Source organism: Clupea harengus, chromosome 3, assembly GCF_900700415.2.
Source record: "Clupea harengus chromosome 3, Ch_v2.0.2, whole genome shotgun sequence".
In the NCBI taxonomy this organism is placed as follows: Eukaryota; Metazoa; Chordata; class Actinopteri; order Clupeiformes; family Clupeidae; genus Clupea; species Clupea harengus.
In genome coordinates, this window is record NC_045154.1 from 10,411,922 (window position 1) to 10,429,805 (window position 17,884).

At 47.9% G+C, this 17,884-nt stretch overlaps 1 protein-coding gene across 3 annotated transcripts in view; it reads right to left on the reverse strand.

The window, feature by feature from the left end:
• tspan9a (tetraspanin 9a) overlaps window positions 1–17,884 on the reverse strand; it is a 192,196-nt gene that overhangs the window by 79,369 nt on the left and 94,943 nt on the right. Inside the window, exon 1 of one of the 3 annotated variants that reach the window (XM_031564532.2) lies at window positions 1–660. This exon is cut by the window's left edge and continues 875 nt beyond it. The exons of the other annotated variants lie outside the window; for them this stretch is intronic. The gene's annotated coding sequence lies outside the window, so the exon portion shown is untranslated. Of the gene's footprint in view, window positions 661–17,884 lie in introns of those variants that run through there. 3 annotated transcript variants of the gene reach the window in all.

Consider the following 17,884-nt stretch of genomic DNA (forward strand, 5'->3'; position numbering starts at 1 on the left):
TCCTTTTCTCTCTCTCTCCTGCTCTCACACACACGCTCTCTCTCTCTCCCTCTGTCCCTGTCTGTCCGGTGGACCCCCCTGGGTAAACGAGTGTCCAGATCAGCTGCTCTCTTCTCTCATTCCTCCGCTGATCTCAGCAGAGCCTGCGGACGCAGAGGAAAGGCAGGACGCTTCCAGGCAGCTTTCAACTTCTCCTGGTCCTCCCTCTCCTCACACTCTTCTCTCTCTCTCTCTCTCTCTCTCTCTCTCTGTCAAACGTGCGTATATGCCTTCTTTATTTCTTGCTCTACTCGTTCGACTCTGACTGCTCTTTCTTCCTTTCTTTCTCTCTATTGTTCAGCAGTCTGGATCCTTCTCTCGTGTTCTAGCGTCTTCCTCTGTTGTGTTCTCTCTTCTTTTCTTTTCTCCTCTCGTCTCTCTCTCGCTCTCTCCGCAGGCAGTACTCTGCTCTGCCGGTGCACTCCGTCTCGAAGCCAGTGCTGATGTCTGCTATTATCGGCAGCTGCATCTAACAGGCAATCCCTCCTACTGCCATGCACAGCTACTCTCTCTCTCTCTCTCTTGCACACACTCTGTGTCTCTCGCTCTCCCTCTCCCTCTCCTCCGGATCTAGGCTACACCCCTCTGTCAAAAGAGCAGCCAATCGTGTAGCAGTAGCCGGCTCTGGGCCCCTCCCCCTTCTTTACAGTGCACTCCTCAGTGAGGGAGTCCCCACCTCCTCTCTCTCTCTCTCTCTCTCTCTCTCTCTCTCTCTCTCCCTCACTATCTCTCTCTCTCACTCAGTCTCTGTATCTCTATCTCTCTCTCTCTCTCTCTCTCTCTCTCTCTCTCACGCAGTCTCTGTCTCTGTCTCATCCACAGCACCTAAAAGGCAGGAAGTCTAGGAGTGTCTTGATTAATGAACGAATTTCAGTGTGTATATGTCTCTGTCTGTCTGTCTGTGTGTGTGTGTGTGTGTGTGTGTGTGTGTGTGTGTGTGTGTGTATGTGTATGTGTATGTGTATGTGTCTGTCTGTATGTGCGTGTGCATCTGCGTGTGTATGTGTGTGCATGTGTGTGCGAGCGTGCGTGTGTGAGGTGGAGGGTTACCAGAGAGGAGGAGGAAGAGGAGAGACAGAGACTTCCATGTTTAAACTGTATTGGCATAGTACTGAGGGCATCTACTGTCAGATAAGAGAAAAATCACCATACTTAAAATGCACATGCATACAGACACACACAGGACACTTGCGCACACAAACACACCCACCCACACACAAACACACACACACACACACACCCACACACTTAAACAAGCTGTCACTCAGCAGGCGAAGAAGCAGCAAAGCTTTCATGAATACATTTCACATTTTATCAACACATAAATCACAGAGTCCACAAGCCCACACAGCGACTCAGTATATGTGTGAGTGAATGAGTGAGTGTGTGTGTGTGTAGAGAGAGGGAGAGAGAAAAAAAAAGAGAGAGAGAGAGAGAGAGAGAGAGAGAGACTGCTTCCCCATCCTCTCTGCTGTCTCCCCTCCTCAGCGTGCTCTGAAGTGGTGCCAAGCCCCTGCCCTTACTGCTGCCCTCCCTGACCAGGCTCTATTTCTGGGCTGCATCCGTGACATCAGACCCACATCACAGGCACATTTAGATGACTGCCAGGGCATATGGAGGAGCTAGGGTGAGTGAAAGCAAGCATGTGTGCATGGGGGAAGTGAATGGATTTGAATGCGTGTGCGTGTGTGTGTGTGTGTGTGTGTGTGTGTGTGTGTGTGTGTGTGTGTGTGTGTGTGTGTGTGTGTGTATGTGTGTATGTGTTTGTATGTCTGTGTGCTGAGCTGAACTATGTGTGTGTGTGAGAGTGCATCCACACATCCTTGTATGTATGTGCTGAGGGGGTTTGGCTTCTCTCTGCATTGTCAGATGCCCAGCTTCGTGTTTCCATGTAAGGTGCCCTGATGGGTTGGCAGCCTGTGGGCTCCGAGGCAGAGGGGCTGCCGGCGGCGGGCGGGCGGGCGGGCGGGCGGGCGGACTGGCAGGCAGCGAGGCCTGGGAAAGGGGATAGCGGTGTAGGCATAGCCAGCACTCCCCTATGGGAACCCCAGTGGTCGCGTGGAGCCCAGCTCAGCTGATTCACACGTCCAGCTGCCAACACTCCACAGCCTCCAAACGCAAACTGCTCTCACAAGGGGCCAGGCTCAACGTGTATAACATAAGGGGAATGTATGTAATGAGGATATATGTATGCACTGCATGTATATTGTCCAGTAATATGAATGTTTTTACATATGTATGTAATGTGGGTGGATAGAATGGAACGTACATGCAGCTTAAAATAAAAAAGCTGTTTTGCTCCAGGAGAGGTTTGATTTCTGTCTCTCTGCTCACCCTGTTCACCGTACCCATGCGTTTGTGTGGACAGGATCATTCCATAACCACAGGCACAAGTTATACTCTATATCCAGAAATACACTTTCGCTGGAAGCCATTCTCCTGCTCATCGTAAGTTAAGCTACTATCACAGCCCACTGCGGATGTCTGTGGCTTGCTCCTAGTTATGCCGGCTCTTCTTGAGAACGAAGAGGCCCCCGGGCACATGTCAACCAACCCCCAGCCTGCCTGCCTTCAACCGGCTCAAGGTTTCTTTCTTTGCTCACTGCCACCGTTGCCTTAGGTTGGCATTTGGGGGAGGTTTAAATGCAGTACAATTTGTATTCGTTCAATAGTGATCAATACCAGTTCAGATAAAAAGAACAATGAAAAAGGAGTAACAAAACAAGAAGTAAAATGGAACCAAATAGGTCTGAAAATGTCTTAAAAAAAATATAAATTAATTCATTTAAAAATGTTTGCATTTTGGACATCATGGTCTGTTGGTTAAGGTTGGTCCTAAGGCTGGGTAGTGGTACCCACCACGCGCACGCGCACACACAAGTGAGTCTTATAGACAGATGGGTACAGTTTCTGATCCTGCCAGTCTTAAGCTAAGTCCAGTAATGCTCTGAACACGGACACACAAACGCGCGCACACACACACACACACACACACACACTAACATACACACACACACACACACACACACACACACACACACACACACACACACACACACACACCGACTCATGGGATTAATGCATCTGTAAGTGATGTGAGGTCTCTGTGGGCTCTCCTCTGACTTATCTTCCAGAACAGTGCACACACCACCACCTTCCTCCAGGACCACCGACCCTTCACCCACACTCCAGGCGACAACAAAGAGGAGCGCTTCCCCACTGCTATTTAGACTCACTCTGCAGTGAACTCCAATGGTCAGGATAAAACATCAGTTGTCACAGTGTCAGCACTGTGATGACTTGAAAGCCAAAAGACATCTTCTCTGCCCTTCAGTTTCCTTGAGTCGTGCAATTACCCATTCCATATCAATTTTCCCCTTCCTGCAATTGTTAACGACAACTTTTATTGGGGGAAGTGGGAGGATGACAAATAAAAGGACAAAACAAAACAGGCATCGAGCCATTCAGCAGCACTGACATCTAGACATGTTGGAGAAGAAGAAAATAAGGTGTAATTGTGCAGAAGCCATTTCAAACTCTTTCTGTCCTTCAAACTTTACCTCTGCAGTGTGACGGTGAGAGAGAGAGAGAGAGAGAGGGAGAGAGAGAGAGAGAGAGAGAGAGAGAGAGGCATCTCTGTGCCCCTGCTAATAGAGATGTATAACCTGAAGTCCTAACTCGGTTATAAGATTATAACAAGTTTTCTCCCTCCTCAAGCGGTGCCCTTTTCCCATCCCATAAAACATGTTCAGCTTCTGTCTCCTTAGAGGCATCTAACTGTCCTATTTACTGACAAAACCTCCATCACCCACGCCCACGTCCACCCGTTCCATTCCTGAACACAAAAAGTGACGGTCACATTTCTGTGTGGTACGGTGTGCTAGCGTGGAGCTTATTCACTTCCTTTCACTACATTTCAATGTGCATTTACTACATTGGCAATTAGGATTAGCGATGGAGTAAGTGTAAGTCAACAGTATCAGTGTGTTATTACACATATATGAATTCTGTACCACTCAGTTATATAATTACAATGTAACAACGGCCTTATAATACACAGTGCTGTCCACATCAGTTTCAAGTGCATTTTGAGTTTGTCTGAAACCCTGGCCAGAGCACTTCAATACCTGTCAATTAAACTGCTGGACCACTGCTTAACAAGCACCTACTCCCATATACATGCAGAGGCATGGACACGGACACGGACACGGACACGGACACGGACACGGACACACTCTCACTCTCACTCTCACTCTCACTCTCACTCTCACTCTCACTCTCTCACTCTCTCACTCTCTCACTCTCTCACTCTCTCACTCTCTCTCTCTCTCTCTCTCTCTCTCTCTCTCTCTCTCTCTCTCTCTCTCTCTCTCTCCGACGAGCACATCTCGACAAATGATTACCTGAGAGAGCACATTCATGTACACAGACATGCACTGAATCGAAAAAGCCTTCATGCGTAGCTGGGTGTACTTATGCATGCAGAGAAGGAACAAATTAATAATAAGCTGCAGACAAACCTGCAGACAAATGAAACTCGATCCCCATAGCACTGAGGGACATGGTGGTGACTAGGCTGGCAGCCATAGCCTTCCGTCTCCTCGCCAACGTGCCCGCCCGCCTCCAGAGATCGCGAGGTCAGAGGTGTGAGCAGAGCGAGACGGGCAGGATGCACACGCCGACGGAACAAACACGCTCATTAGCTCCCCTCTTCATCAGTCGGAACATACGAGCATGAAATCACGTCCACACACACAAAAGACCAGATCAGCAAGCTTGCCCTCACACGCCACCAATTCTCTCACACACACAGCAGGGCTGCGGCTCGGAATGAATACTCTGTGTGTGTGTGTGTGTGTGTGTGTGTGTGTGTGTGTGGGTGTGTGTGTGTGTGTGTGTGTGTGAGTGTGTGTGTGCTAATACTGCTCATCACTCTCGCCTCAGTGCATCAATTCAGGCTGGCATCCCTGCTCCCTGGCCCACGTGTGTGCCACGGGGCATGGGGCATTGTGTTTCTCTCTGTGCCGACTGTATCCTCCGCTGGGGACTGGCAAGGATCGCAGCAGGGCCGGAGTGGCTAGCAACGTGCCGCTGGCGGCGAGAGGCGGGCTGCATGCCGTGCCATGTAGCGGAAACCCACACAGGTGCAATCTGGGTAATGTTCTTGCTCGTTTGCTTGTGACACTGAGCGTGCTTGGCAGCCCTTCTGACAACACCCACACACTCAACCCCCACTGATTCTCTCTGCCACTGATGGAGCACACACACACACACACACACACACACACACACACACACACACAAGACGTCGTGCCCTATGCACTAAAGACATGCAACTATGAGGGAACAGCAGGGGGGGGGGGGAGTGGAGCAGACAGGACTACTTAAGAAACGGCTCAATAGCAAGAGTGAGCGCAAGGCCTGCCTAAGTGGATTATTGTTTAGCTAACTGGTGAAATGACTACACTTACAGATATAAAGCAGATCGCCATGCACCTAAGACTCTTATAGCCTTACGGGGGGGTCTCAATATTGGACTTTAAGGGCGGTTTTCCTTGGACAATCATTTGTTTAAGTCTTAGTGTTGGCTACGCCGGGGATAGAGCAGTGGATAGAATCCAAACATGAGACAGGGTACATATGGGAGATCTACGGCACTAATTGGCATTAGTCTAACAAAGGTAGAGTTATTTATTAAGAATTAGGATTCAGAGTTGGCTTGCTGGTCAAAGGAAGACTACTAAACAAACCATCAGGTTTTAAGTTGTTGTAAATGTCATATATCAAGTCGAAAGGCTAATTTAATATAGCGAACATTAGGACAAGGTCAGTTATGGCCTTCACACCTCCACAGGGGCAAGCTGTCCATCCCCATTAACTAGTTACTCAAACCAAATCCTTTCTGATGGCCATTCTAGGAGACGAGGGCCTTCATCAAAACAAGTTAATTCAGTGAGGCAACCTCAAAATGCATTTAATTGGAGATGCAGAAGCATCAATGGAAAGCCAGAAGGCTAAAATAAATAATTAAATACATTAGTTTGAAAAGCACATTATCCAAAAGCTCCAAAAGTGTGTGTGTGTGTGTGTGTGTCAGTGTGTGTGTGTTCTCATCATTTGGCAGATCAGGAACCGTGGAGGCTTTTCTAATGACACACAAGACAGATCGATTGACTCTGCTATTCCCCAGTGACACTACACTTCAACTACATCTTTTCATGAATACGTAGGTCCCATGTTTCTAGGGGGGCTGCCATTGTTTCGGTAAACACAGAGTGGACACTGGGAAAACACTGTGTCGTGGCCACAGCACGCAAGAGAACAACTGATGCCGCCTGTGCAGGTGCAACAACAGCCACTGTGCTCTAGCCCACACACACACACACACACACACACACACACACACACACACACACACACACACAAACACAGCAAGGACAAACACTGAGTCAACACTGAGGGCCAGCTCTAATGTGACTGGCATGAGTGCGTCTCCGTCTTGTCTAGTCTTCTGTGTGCATGTGGCCCACCCAAGGTTACACACACCTCTGCTCTTACCCCTGTTGCCCCTGCACCTTCTCTGGCACCCCGGCCGGCCCACCATGCCCCTATTCCCCTCCAGTGTTCTCGCTCCCTTGCCCCCCGGTGCTGGTTCAGACCAGGCCACGCTCTATTTCAGGCTCGCGACCGCAGTCAGATGTCCATCTCATCTGATATTTACTGATATAGCCTGCCCTTTGTGGTGCCCAGTTAATTACGTTTGCAGGCACCCCGCGATGACGAGTCGATAGGTCCTGTTTCCAGTGCCCCCCCCCCCACTACTCTCCTCTCCCCCCATCCCAGGGGTTAAGAGGGCTGATGGAGGCCAATAAAAGGTGTCTGAGATGAGAGCCTAATTAGGTATTTATGAGTTCATAATAAAAGCCAACAGAACCCTGCACCAGATAGAGAGACAGAGAGACTGAGAGGGACAGGGAGAGAGACAGGGTGGAGGGGGTTCAGAGAGAAAGAGAGAGAGAGGGATAGAGAGAGGGAGAGGAGGAGATACATATTTGTGGTGGACCTTTCCCACAAAAATGCAATTTGCAAGACAAAATTTCTTTACTTTCAGGTAATTCAACCAGAACGTTTGCACATTGATGGTAATTAGATAGTAAATTAGGTGGAGTTTATCAAAATTGGCAGGTAATCAACATTATTAGATGGCCCATTAGCAGAAGATAGTGTTCATAAGATTTAGAAGCTAATCAATAAATCCATGAAGACACTTTCAGCCTTTATTGCTTCTCACTCCATAATTGGTGATTTAATATGAACTCAATGTGCAGTGCACAGGTCAAGTGGGTCTGGCACTAATGAGAGGAAACATGACAGAGAGAGGGTGTAAGAAAGGGAGAAGAAGAACAACAGAGTTTTGAGGGGGAAAAAGTTTTCAATAATTTATGTAAAGCCTTAGTATTATGACCTTGTGACATTTTCATGTTAACATTCTACCATGAATTATCATACTGGAGCAGAGATGTGTTGTAAAATTAGCAGTACTCACCTTTCCCAACACTGCTTGCTTTTGCATTTGGCATTTATGAATCAAATAGCTCTTGAAACGAAGCAGAAATTGCAATCCTATTTCAGGGACTAAGGTTTTACTAAACGACATCGAAGCCAATCGCTCCTTCCACCCTCTATTTGAGTGCAAACATTGCCTCAGGCGCTCGGATCATATCTGTAGTTGTGACACTTTTTAATATCGCTTTGTAGTATGGGGGTTAAAGCAGTCCCCACTGTGGCAAAGATGCCGACATTCCCAAAGCTATCTCTAGACTGACCCCGGTTAGACCTCTGCAGGGGATGAGGATGACCACACACACACACACACACACACACACACACACACGCACACACACACACACACACACACACACACACACACACACACACACAGACGACTCTCCAGTTTGTTCTCTCCAAATCTGTGAGCCTGTCAGCCTAGACCACATGTAGAGAGCGAGCGAGAGAAAAAAAGCGGGGGAGAGAGAGAGAGACAGAAAGAGAGACAGACACACAGAGCACAGAAAGAAGAAAGAGAATGGGCAATAGACATAAAATGGCTTTACATGGAATCAGTGAACCTGGAGCACCTCCATCAAAACTTAAGCAGATGTCAGGCGGAGAGAGAAAGAGTGAGAGAGAGAGGGAAAGAGAGAGAAAGAGAAAAAAGAGAGAGATGGAGAAAGATAGAGAGAGGGAAAGAGAGAGAAAGAGAAAGAGAGAAAGAGAGAGAAAGAAAGAGAGAAAGAGAGAGAGAAAGAGAGAAAGAGAGAGAGAGAGAGAGAGAGAAAGGGATTTGTCAGTATTCTGCCTTATTCCTCTCCTCCGTTGCCTGGTGCCACACTCCTGCACACTTCTGCATAAATGCAGACTTTGCTACCAGTGTGAGCAGAGCTGCGGTTGGTATCACCATTAAGTCAATGTCACAAGCTCTAGATATAACACTGGATATACCACTGCAGCCATGTCAATGAAACCTGATGAATTATAATTCCGACAAGAGAGAGATGGAGATGGAGAGGGAGAGGGAGAAGGAGAGGGAGAGAAAGAGAGCAAGAGGGAGAAGGAAAAAAAGAGAGATAAAGAGAGAGAGAGATAGAGAGAAACAGAGAAAGAGGGTAGAGAGAGGGGAGAAAGAGAGAGAGAGAGAGAGAGAGATAGAGAGAGTGTGACTGGAAGAGGTCACCGTTGCTACGAGAGAAAGGAAAATGTGAGCCACACATTTAAATAGACATCAAAAGCACATACCACCCCATCCCCCCCCCCCCCCATCCCCCCCCATCCATAATCGCCCACTACTGTATCATACAATAGCCAATCAGGGGGCTATGCATTATGCCACTCAAGTGACACGCGGTCTCTGTGGAACAAACGACTCATTTGTGTGTGTGTGTGTGTGTGTGTGTCAGAGTATTATGATAACTCTGCTCAAAGGTCCCAGAGGCCACTCTCGACACTTGTGGATGAATGCAATGTTAAAAAGTGAGTGAAAAAGCGTGCATGTAGTTCGATAAGCAGCTGGCATCATTACAAATCTCTTTTTGGCCTTTCACTTGAGACGGAGCTCCACGCAGGGAGACTTTGGTCATCGACTTATTGGAGTGGAGTTAATTAAAGTTCACAGAGCGACTGAGGAGAGCGCTGGGGAGGAGAGGAGAGAGGAGCAGAGTGGAGTGGAGCTACTGTATGAATATGAACACCAGGAGGAGGAGGAGGAGGAGGAGGAGGAGGAGGAGGACACTAATACGCTGAAATGAAACATACAAAGCATTGTGCTGGCAGATTGGTGAGGGTGGTGTGTGACTGTATGATAATGAAGCGCGTAAACGGCCGACACTCAAGAGTGCACACAATGGCTCAAGCTCTCTTTCACACACACACACACACACACACACACACACACACAAAGACACACACACACACACACACACACACAGAGACACACAGACAGACACACACGTGTGCGCACTCGCTCGCTCATGCACACACACACACAGCATAGAGTGGTAATGAAGAGAGGATCTTTCCAGGAGAACAAAGCACGAGGCAGAGAAGCATTACATTGCAAAGGAGCAAGGACAACGGGCATGAAGGACTGCACCAAGAGACTGAAAGGCCTGTCTGTTCTTTTACTCTCCTCTCTCCACCTCAGGTGTGCATACACACACACACACACACACACACACACACACACACACACACACACACACACACACACACACACACACACACACACACACACACACACACACACACACACACACACACACACACACACACACACTCCAGCCACAGCAGCTAAAGTTATCAAGGGCACACGCTCAGCACGAAGCATGGCGACAGCACTCTCTCCGCTCTACCTCAGTCGTTGGCCTTGTCCCAATGCCACCCCCAACTTCGGCTCATGGCCTTGTCTAGACGTTTCAATCTCACACACCTCAACACACACCGCCTCACACTTAGTGCTGCTGGCTGTGGCCATGCGGTTCTAGTTCACGAGCCTCCCCCCCTTGAAAAAAGACAGCCATTTTAAAATATGCATGAGCCTTTCCTCTATTTCTCCCTCTCCCCTTATAGATGTATGTATGCTCTCGACTTATGGATGTATTAGTATGCATGTATGATCTCCCCTTATGGATGTATCAGTATGCATGTATGATCTCCCCTTATGGATGTATCAGTATGCATGTATGATCTTCCCTTATGGATGTATGTATGCTCTCCTCTTATGGATGTATTAGTATGCATGTATGATCTTCCCTTATGGATGTATTAGTATGTATGTATGCTCTCCTCTTATGGATGTATTAGTATGCATATACACTTTAAATCTGTATGCTAGAAAAGCCAGTAAAATATACTGTGCATATGAGAACCGGATCAGGACACAGAACCCTGATCTAAGGAATCCAATTTGAGACGAGGATCTCATTCTCACCGCACATCGCTCATTCGTGTCACCTGTCCAGTGTCGACAGAGACGGCTGCTGACACTAAGAGGGTCGCAGGCCAGATGTGGCTTAGATCCGTTGCGGAGTGTTGCCTACTCTCCAGGACTGCACTTGTGCGACTCCAGACACGAGACGCCCTTTCATTGGCACGGAAGTGGCAGTTCCAGTGTCCCAGAGTTTATGGCCGTAGAATCATAAATGTACAGGCTTACTGTAAGCGTCCCGTAGCTCTCTATGGACACACAGCCAGCGTGCAGCATGAGGGAGGTACACACTTCCCCTTTCTATAGATAGAGAAGAGGGGTTGAGTTACCCCCCGGATTAGAAGAGGGAGCTGGGGGCAGCGGGCCTGGGGGAGGTGTGAAGAGGTTGGGGGGGTGCTTGTATTTTTGGGTGTATGTAGGGGTAAGAGAGAAGAGGAAAGAGGATGTGGTTTATGGGGAACGTGGAGCACCAGTAACCGAATCGGCACCGGCCGGCTCTCCGGACATTATTCTGTATTTCCAGTGAACATGCGGATGTTGGCTGCGCAACTGACACCTATTTAAAACCTGTAAGCATTATAGAAGCACACACACACACACACAAACACACACACACAAGCAAGACCAAACGTACACAACTACTAAAACCTAGTGGTCGACTGGACTCTACACAGGCGCCACTCAGGTAATCCAACACACTCACACATACCTGCACACACGCACACACACACGCACACACACACACACACATACACACACACACACACTTTAATCTCCTCTAGGGTGCACTAAAACTGGCCACAGGACAGGATGGGTCCAGAACAGCAACAGGGGACCGGAATGGTGTGTGTGTGTGTGTGTGTGTGTTTGTGTGTGTGTGTCTCTTCACTAATAGGGTATGATGAATTGGCCTGGGGCTCTCCGTGACTAAAGCCCAAATCAGCCATACCCACTGGAAACCACTCACAGCCACTTTTAACTGGAAGGGATGTCAAGCTCAAAGCTAGTGGTTGCTGAAGTCTCGCCACTTTCACTTTCTTGTGATGAAACGAGGCAGAGTGGTCTAATTTTACGAGGGCCTCACAACTGTCCGCAGTCACTGGAGTGTTGCCTTGTGCTAAACATGCACGTCTAGTCTGCAAAGTCTACTGTGGCTAGCTCAGCTCCATATTGGCTCAAAAGTATGCTCATGTAGAGTTGTTACTATGGTTACAAACACTGGTATACACTGGAAGCATATTAAATAGAGACAGTGTCAGGTAGATTATATCTGTTTTCGTGTATTCAATAAACTTCATCCAGTAAAACTGGAAATCTGTTTTTCGATTTGCAACTGTGGATTGCCTCACAGAAAATCACTTTTGAAAATCAGTCATTTAGATGTTCTCACACGGGTTGTTTTTAAGACCAAAATGGCCGAGGTAACTGCAAGATCTCTGTTAGTTACTAATCTAATGGCCGCTGAGAAGAGGCAACAGGCATGAGCAAACAAATTTAAAACAAAAAATTTGATTTCAAAGTGTTTCTATAGAGACGACTACTCAATATTAGTGCCTAAGTGGCATCACAGTCTGTTCAAGCCAAAATAGACACGATACAAGCACACTGCAACCATTTATCTTCATCCCTCTTTCTCTCGCTCTCTTTCCCTCTTTTCTGCTTCCATGTTTGTGGGATTAGGAGGTCGGGACCTCACTCGCAATCGGGAGGTTTTAATATTCTGACTCTGGGGAGACAGCTGGTGCAGTGTGTCTTTCAATCCGAGGTGAACAAGGGAGTGAAAACTAACAACTGCAGTACATGAAAATGAGGAAACAGACCCAACAGAGAGAGAAAGAGAGAGAGCGAGAGAGAGAGAGAGAGGGTGCAGGAGAGGGAGAAGGATCGCGTTTGTGTGTGTATGTGGATGCCTGTGAGTGTGTGTGTTTGTGTGTGTGAGAGAGAGAGAGAGAGCGTGAGAGAGAGAGAGGGTGTGAGAGAGAGAGAGAGAGAGAGAGAGAAAGATTGCGTTTGTGTGTGTATGTGGATGACTGTAAGTGTGTCTGTGTGTGTGTGTGTGTGTGTGTGTGTGTGTGTGTGTGTGTGTGAGAGAGAGGGAGAGAGAGAACGTGAGAGAGAGGAAGAGAGGGACGGGTGCTGACACAGCTCCTGAAGGGTCTAACAAGCTGCATCAATATTTCACCATCCCTGCTTTGACAAACAACAGGATAGAAGTGTGTTATTCCCAGAGGAGATGGAAAAGTGAAAAACAGAGAGAGAGAGAGAGTGAGAGAAGGAAAAGGGAAAGAAAGAACGGGAAGGAAAGAGAGGAAGAGGGAATTTGTTTTTCACTGATGTTTTGTTTTGGCAGTGCTGTTTTACAGCAGATCAATAAGGCTTTAAATTCAATTGAAAATAGACATACGTAGAGGTCAAGAATGACAACCAAACACAGGCAGACAGAGAGCGGGTTTGTTCACCTTTAGCTTGGGTCATGAGGAAATGTAGGCAGGATTAGCCGCCACCGCAGCAGCAGCCGAAACAACAGCAGATGTTTGAGCAGCGTGGCGCACGCATGGACCCAAACGATGTCATGAGCTCGCGCTCCACGCATTTTAAGTGCAATTGATTTCAGAGAACGCAAAGCGTCTCTTTTTCTTTTTTTTTCCTTTTCCTCCAAAACACATCAGTAGCTCCACTGCAGGGTGATAGCAGAGCGTAGCTCCACTGCAGGGTGTGTTCTCTCAGTGCTGTGCGTGATGGCCCGAGGCATTGAACAGTCCTCTCAGAAGACGGCTAAATGTATGGCTAATGTAGGAGGGCGCTCTTCTGACGTGGGAACAGACGGAGCAGGTAGGAGAGGCGGGCATCTGGCTGGTCGCCCCTGGCAGAGAGGCCCTGGCAAGGACGGGTAGGGCGGTTGACGCAGGACACTCAAAGGAACCAGAACCTTCAGATCCACCAGATGGCTGTCCATGTTGTGTGTGTGTGTGTGTGTGTCCATCTGAGGCTGTGTGTGCCTAACAAGGACAACACAAGCACATAGAGCCGGAGGCTACCTCAGCTTCTGAGTTGACCAGAGAAGGGCCAGATGACCACGCAGCCCTGTGTCAGTACTCCGCCAAACCTCTGCCAAATGCGCCGACAGCCGGAGGGCACAGATGGCACAGGCAGAGAGGCACTGGACCAGACCATGCCACCACGGAGACCTTCTACTTGGATTAGTGTTGGAAAATCCAACCAACGGGGATTATGGCCATAGTCCTGAGGAGATGGGAGGTTTTGTGTTGGTTAGATATTGATCGCAATGAAAATGGCAGGCGGCATATGATCCTTCAGTCAATCAATGTTTTCAATCAATTCTATACTCACAGTGAATTGCCACAGAGTAAGAAAATGAATGAGATGTTTTGTACATCTGTATCCTAATATTCAGGAGAAAAATCTTTCCTTCTAATTTTATGATAAAAGAAAAATATTGAAAGAGCAGACAAAGGAGCCAGCTGCTCACATATTAACAAAAATAATTAAAAGCATGCAAAGTGCAGCTCACATTCATTATATTACCAGTCTGCGTAATTATAACCGTTGGTGTTATTATTCATTTCAAGACTTTATGTTTTACCTCATTTATTACATATCTTTATGTATAAAGTGGTTACTTGAATATTGCAAGAATTCTAGTCTTGTACCAAAAGGCCTTTGTAATGGAAAAAAATACCTGTGAATCTATCTACTTAAAATCTAAAGAGTTTCTCTATAAGTTTCTTTGCCACACAAACCAAGCAAAACCACATGCTTTTTAAAACGTGAGAAAGCATTTGTCAGACACCTATCTGTGAAAGCCATCAGATCTGGCGTGGTGCTCCACGTGGGTCGAGTATGTTTCAGTGATTAACTTCCAAATGACACAGCTAGTCCCAGCCCTTATCCAAGAAACCAACCTGCCAAATGTCTTTGTGCGGCTTTGTTCTTTCACCACTAAATCACGAGAGGTCCTTTCATCCTGTCACATCTCTTCTCCCTGCACTGTTAAAACGATGCCTGGCTTGTGTTGGAGAAGCTCTAAAAGTGGGGGAACTTCTCACCTCTGTCACTCAGTCTACCCTGTTAAGGCTGAAGTAAGAGAGTGCCATCAAAACATGTCAACATCCAACATCACACTCCATCACCATTCCCTTCTTGTTTTAAACTGCCTCTTCCTCTTTATATAACAGGATAGGGGGAGCTCCAACCGTGGGGATGCTACATTTAACATTTACCATAGAAGCACCATTTACCTTCAGCGTAAATCAATTATGCATGCTGGTGCAAGGAGGGGGCGAATAAGGGAATTCTTCCCTGCAGTCTGCCGTAGACCACGGAGCGGCACCCGCGCTACTACGCCGCCTGACACTCTTAATTAGAATCAGTTGAGAGAACTTCTCTTTAGGGGGTTCTCCATCAATTCCTCCTCTCCTCTCCTTCTTTTCATTCGTTTGGGGGCGAAGAGAGCCCCCCCACCCTGACAACCGCTCTCTCCTCACCCCCCGCCCCGCACTTCCCCATTTTCAGAAAGCCCTTTGAGCAGAACTGATTATAAACTGACTTCATATTTCTTGAGCTACAATGGGGAAGCGCCCGGCTGGATATAATATATTAATGCGGAGACGCATTCGGTATGCAGTTTTTTCCTGTGGAGGAATACTGGGGAGTGGCGAAGATCGGCGGTGACGGTCACATCCATTCAGCGCACGGCGGCGACGGAGGACGTGGCCATGGGGGGACAGGGGTTGGAGGCATGCCAGCGGGGCTTTTCCTGAGAGGATATTAGAGCCATCAATCATCTGTCATGCACACACACACACCCCGCCACACACACACACACCAAACGCCTTTCAAGACAGGCACTTAAAACATCAGAGGGAGCAAGGCGAGACAGAGCAGAAAATGTGGGAACCCGCTTTGGCGGAACTTCACCTATCCCTAAATCCTTCATTGGGTGGTGGTGGTGGTGGGGTTGTGCCTCTTTTGTCAAAATGAATTATGGGTCAGGGAATGGCGTTCTCCACACCCCCTTCCATTATCCGTGGTTGCAGTGTAAAATGGGACCACGCATGTGTAAAAATCATCATCATCATCACCATCCTCCTCATCAACACACAGATTGAGCTTGGGAGATGAAAAACCACATGTGTCCCAGGATGCCACTCCCTTGTGCAGGCTGTAGTTCTTAGTGGGTCGGAAACTGACATTCTGACATCTGGTTCTGCAAAAGAACTGCAGTACTTGGCTGTGTGTGCTTTAATGCCTTTTTTGAACCTAGAGTATGTGTGCAAGATGGTGTGTGAGCGTGCTTATGTGGGTGTATATATATATGACTATCTGTGTGTGTGTGTGTGTGTGTGTGTGTGTGTGTGTGTTTGAGAGAAAGTCTGGAATCATCTAATGTGAAGGTGTAGATGCCATTTCAATTCCCTACCCTTCAGACAGACTTCAGGCAGGTAAAAATATTCTGCAGCTGTTCGTGCAGGCTGACAACCACACATACACACACACACACACACACACACACACACACACACACACACACACACACACACAAACACACACACAAAGCCATACGCTGTCCACTGCAGTGTTATACAGTTTCATTGGGCTTGAATCGCCTGCATTCTTGACTCCGCAACTTCACCAGAGGAAATCAGACCCCTTGTGTGTGTGTGTGTGTGTGTGTGTGTGTGTGTGTGCGTGTGAGTGAGTGAGTGTGCGTGCGTGCGTGTGTAAGTGGATATACTCTATCTGCCCTAGGCTCTCCTGGATATTTAATGCCTTTTATGATTCACACAAACAGTGACCTTCATCCTCAGGTAAAGGTATAAGCCTCTGTCAGTCATGGACTCTTACCAGTGGCTTCTTGTCCATAAATAAGGAAACAAACAGAATGGCTCTGAGGCTCTGAGCTCAGCAAACTCCTCTGACCACCTAGAGAGATTGAACCTCAGACTCTGACTGCAAAATGCTTAGTGGGTTAACGGGATCAAGCTAGGGCACAGTCTGCAGCAGTGTGTGTGTGTGTGTGTGTGTGTGTGTGGGGGGGGGGGGGGTTAGGGATATAAAGTATTATGGAGGCACTTCCTAAAGTCTGGCTATTTGTGTTTTATGGAATCACCCCTACGGATGGCCATAGAGAGAGAGAGAGAGAGAGAGAGAGAGAGATAGAGAGAGATAGAGAGAGATAGAGAGAGAGAGAGAGAGGGAGAGAGAGGAAGAGATCTCATGGAGTCAGGTCAGCAATTCCATTCTAGTGTTACTCCAGCCCTGGAGTGCCATCGGCTCCAGCAAGTCTACTGCGGTTATTCCTGCCCGATCACAGGTGTGTGTGCATGTGTGTGTGTGTGTGTGTGCACAGAAGTGAACCATAAGCCAGCTGCCCTAACAGGCACATATGTCCTCACTGAAACAAGCTTCAAACCCCCAACCCCCCACCCCATCACTCACATACTGCCCCACACACACACACCCCCACACACACACACTTTCCAATCAATCAATCCTTAAAGTGGGTGACTAACCACTTCAACACTCTGATGAAAAGCCCCAGTAAGAAGTCTAGCTCAGCCTACAAAGGGAAGAGTGTGTGAGCATTGCATCTCTGTTCTGCAGGGCTCGACCTTGGGAAAGACAACACCGCACGAGCAAGGTAACACAACACACACATTCCTCTCAGGTGCGGGGATCAAGGTGCCGAGGCCGTATTGAATTGTAGCTTACCCACACACACACCACCGCACAGCCACTGCCAGATCAAATATCGAGCCTCAGATAGCGAATGGATATTCTGATTCTGCAGATTTGTTTGGTGGAGAAAAGTTCTCAAAGCCTTCCTCCAGTGTCTCATGCCGATCTTTGGTCAGACGTCCACAGGATCCGCAGCACGCTGTTAGGCTCCAGTGAGATTCTCATTTAGAAAAGGCTCCCGATTGGCTCTTTTACATTCAAAGTCAGCCTTTTTAGTCAAGGTGACAAACCAGACTGACACTTTCAAAGCTATTACTCTTGTCTCCATCAGACAGAAAGGCAGCCTCTCTGTCTCTCTCCCTCCTTCTGTGTGTGTGTGCGTGTGTGTGTGTGTGTGTGTGTGTGTGTGTGTGTGTGTGTGTGTAACCCATACACTGTTCACTTCAGTGGTCCAAAAGCACCTATTCAGGCCCGTCCATTAACCTGTGCCCAATTTATGCATGTATGTGGTTTGCTGGTGGACTATCATTAACACAGCACAGTGCTGCCACCACTACAATGTCAGCCACGAACACTGACAGATCACCGTGGTGATGGGAGAGCGGGCAGGAGAGTTGCGTGGCAACCATTTCTGATCCCCTCCTGCTCACTGATGCATGGCCC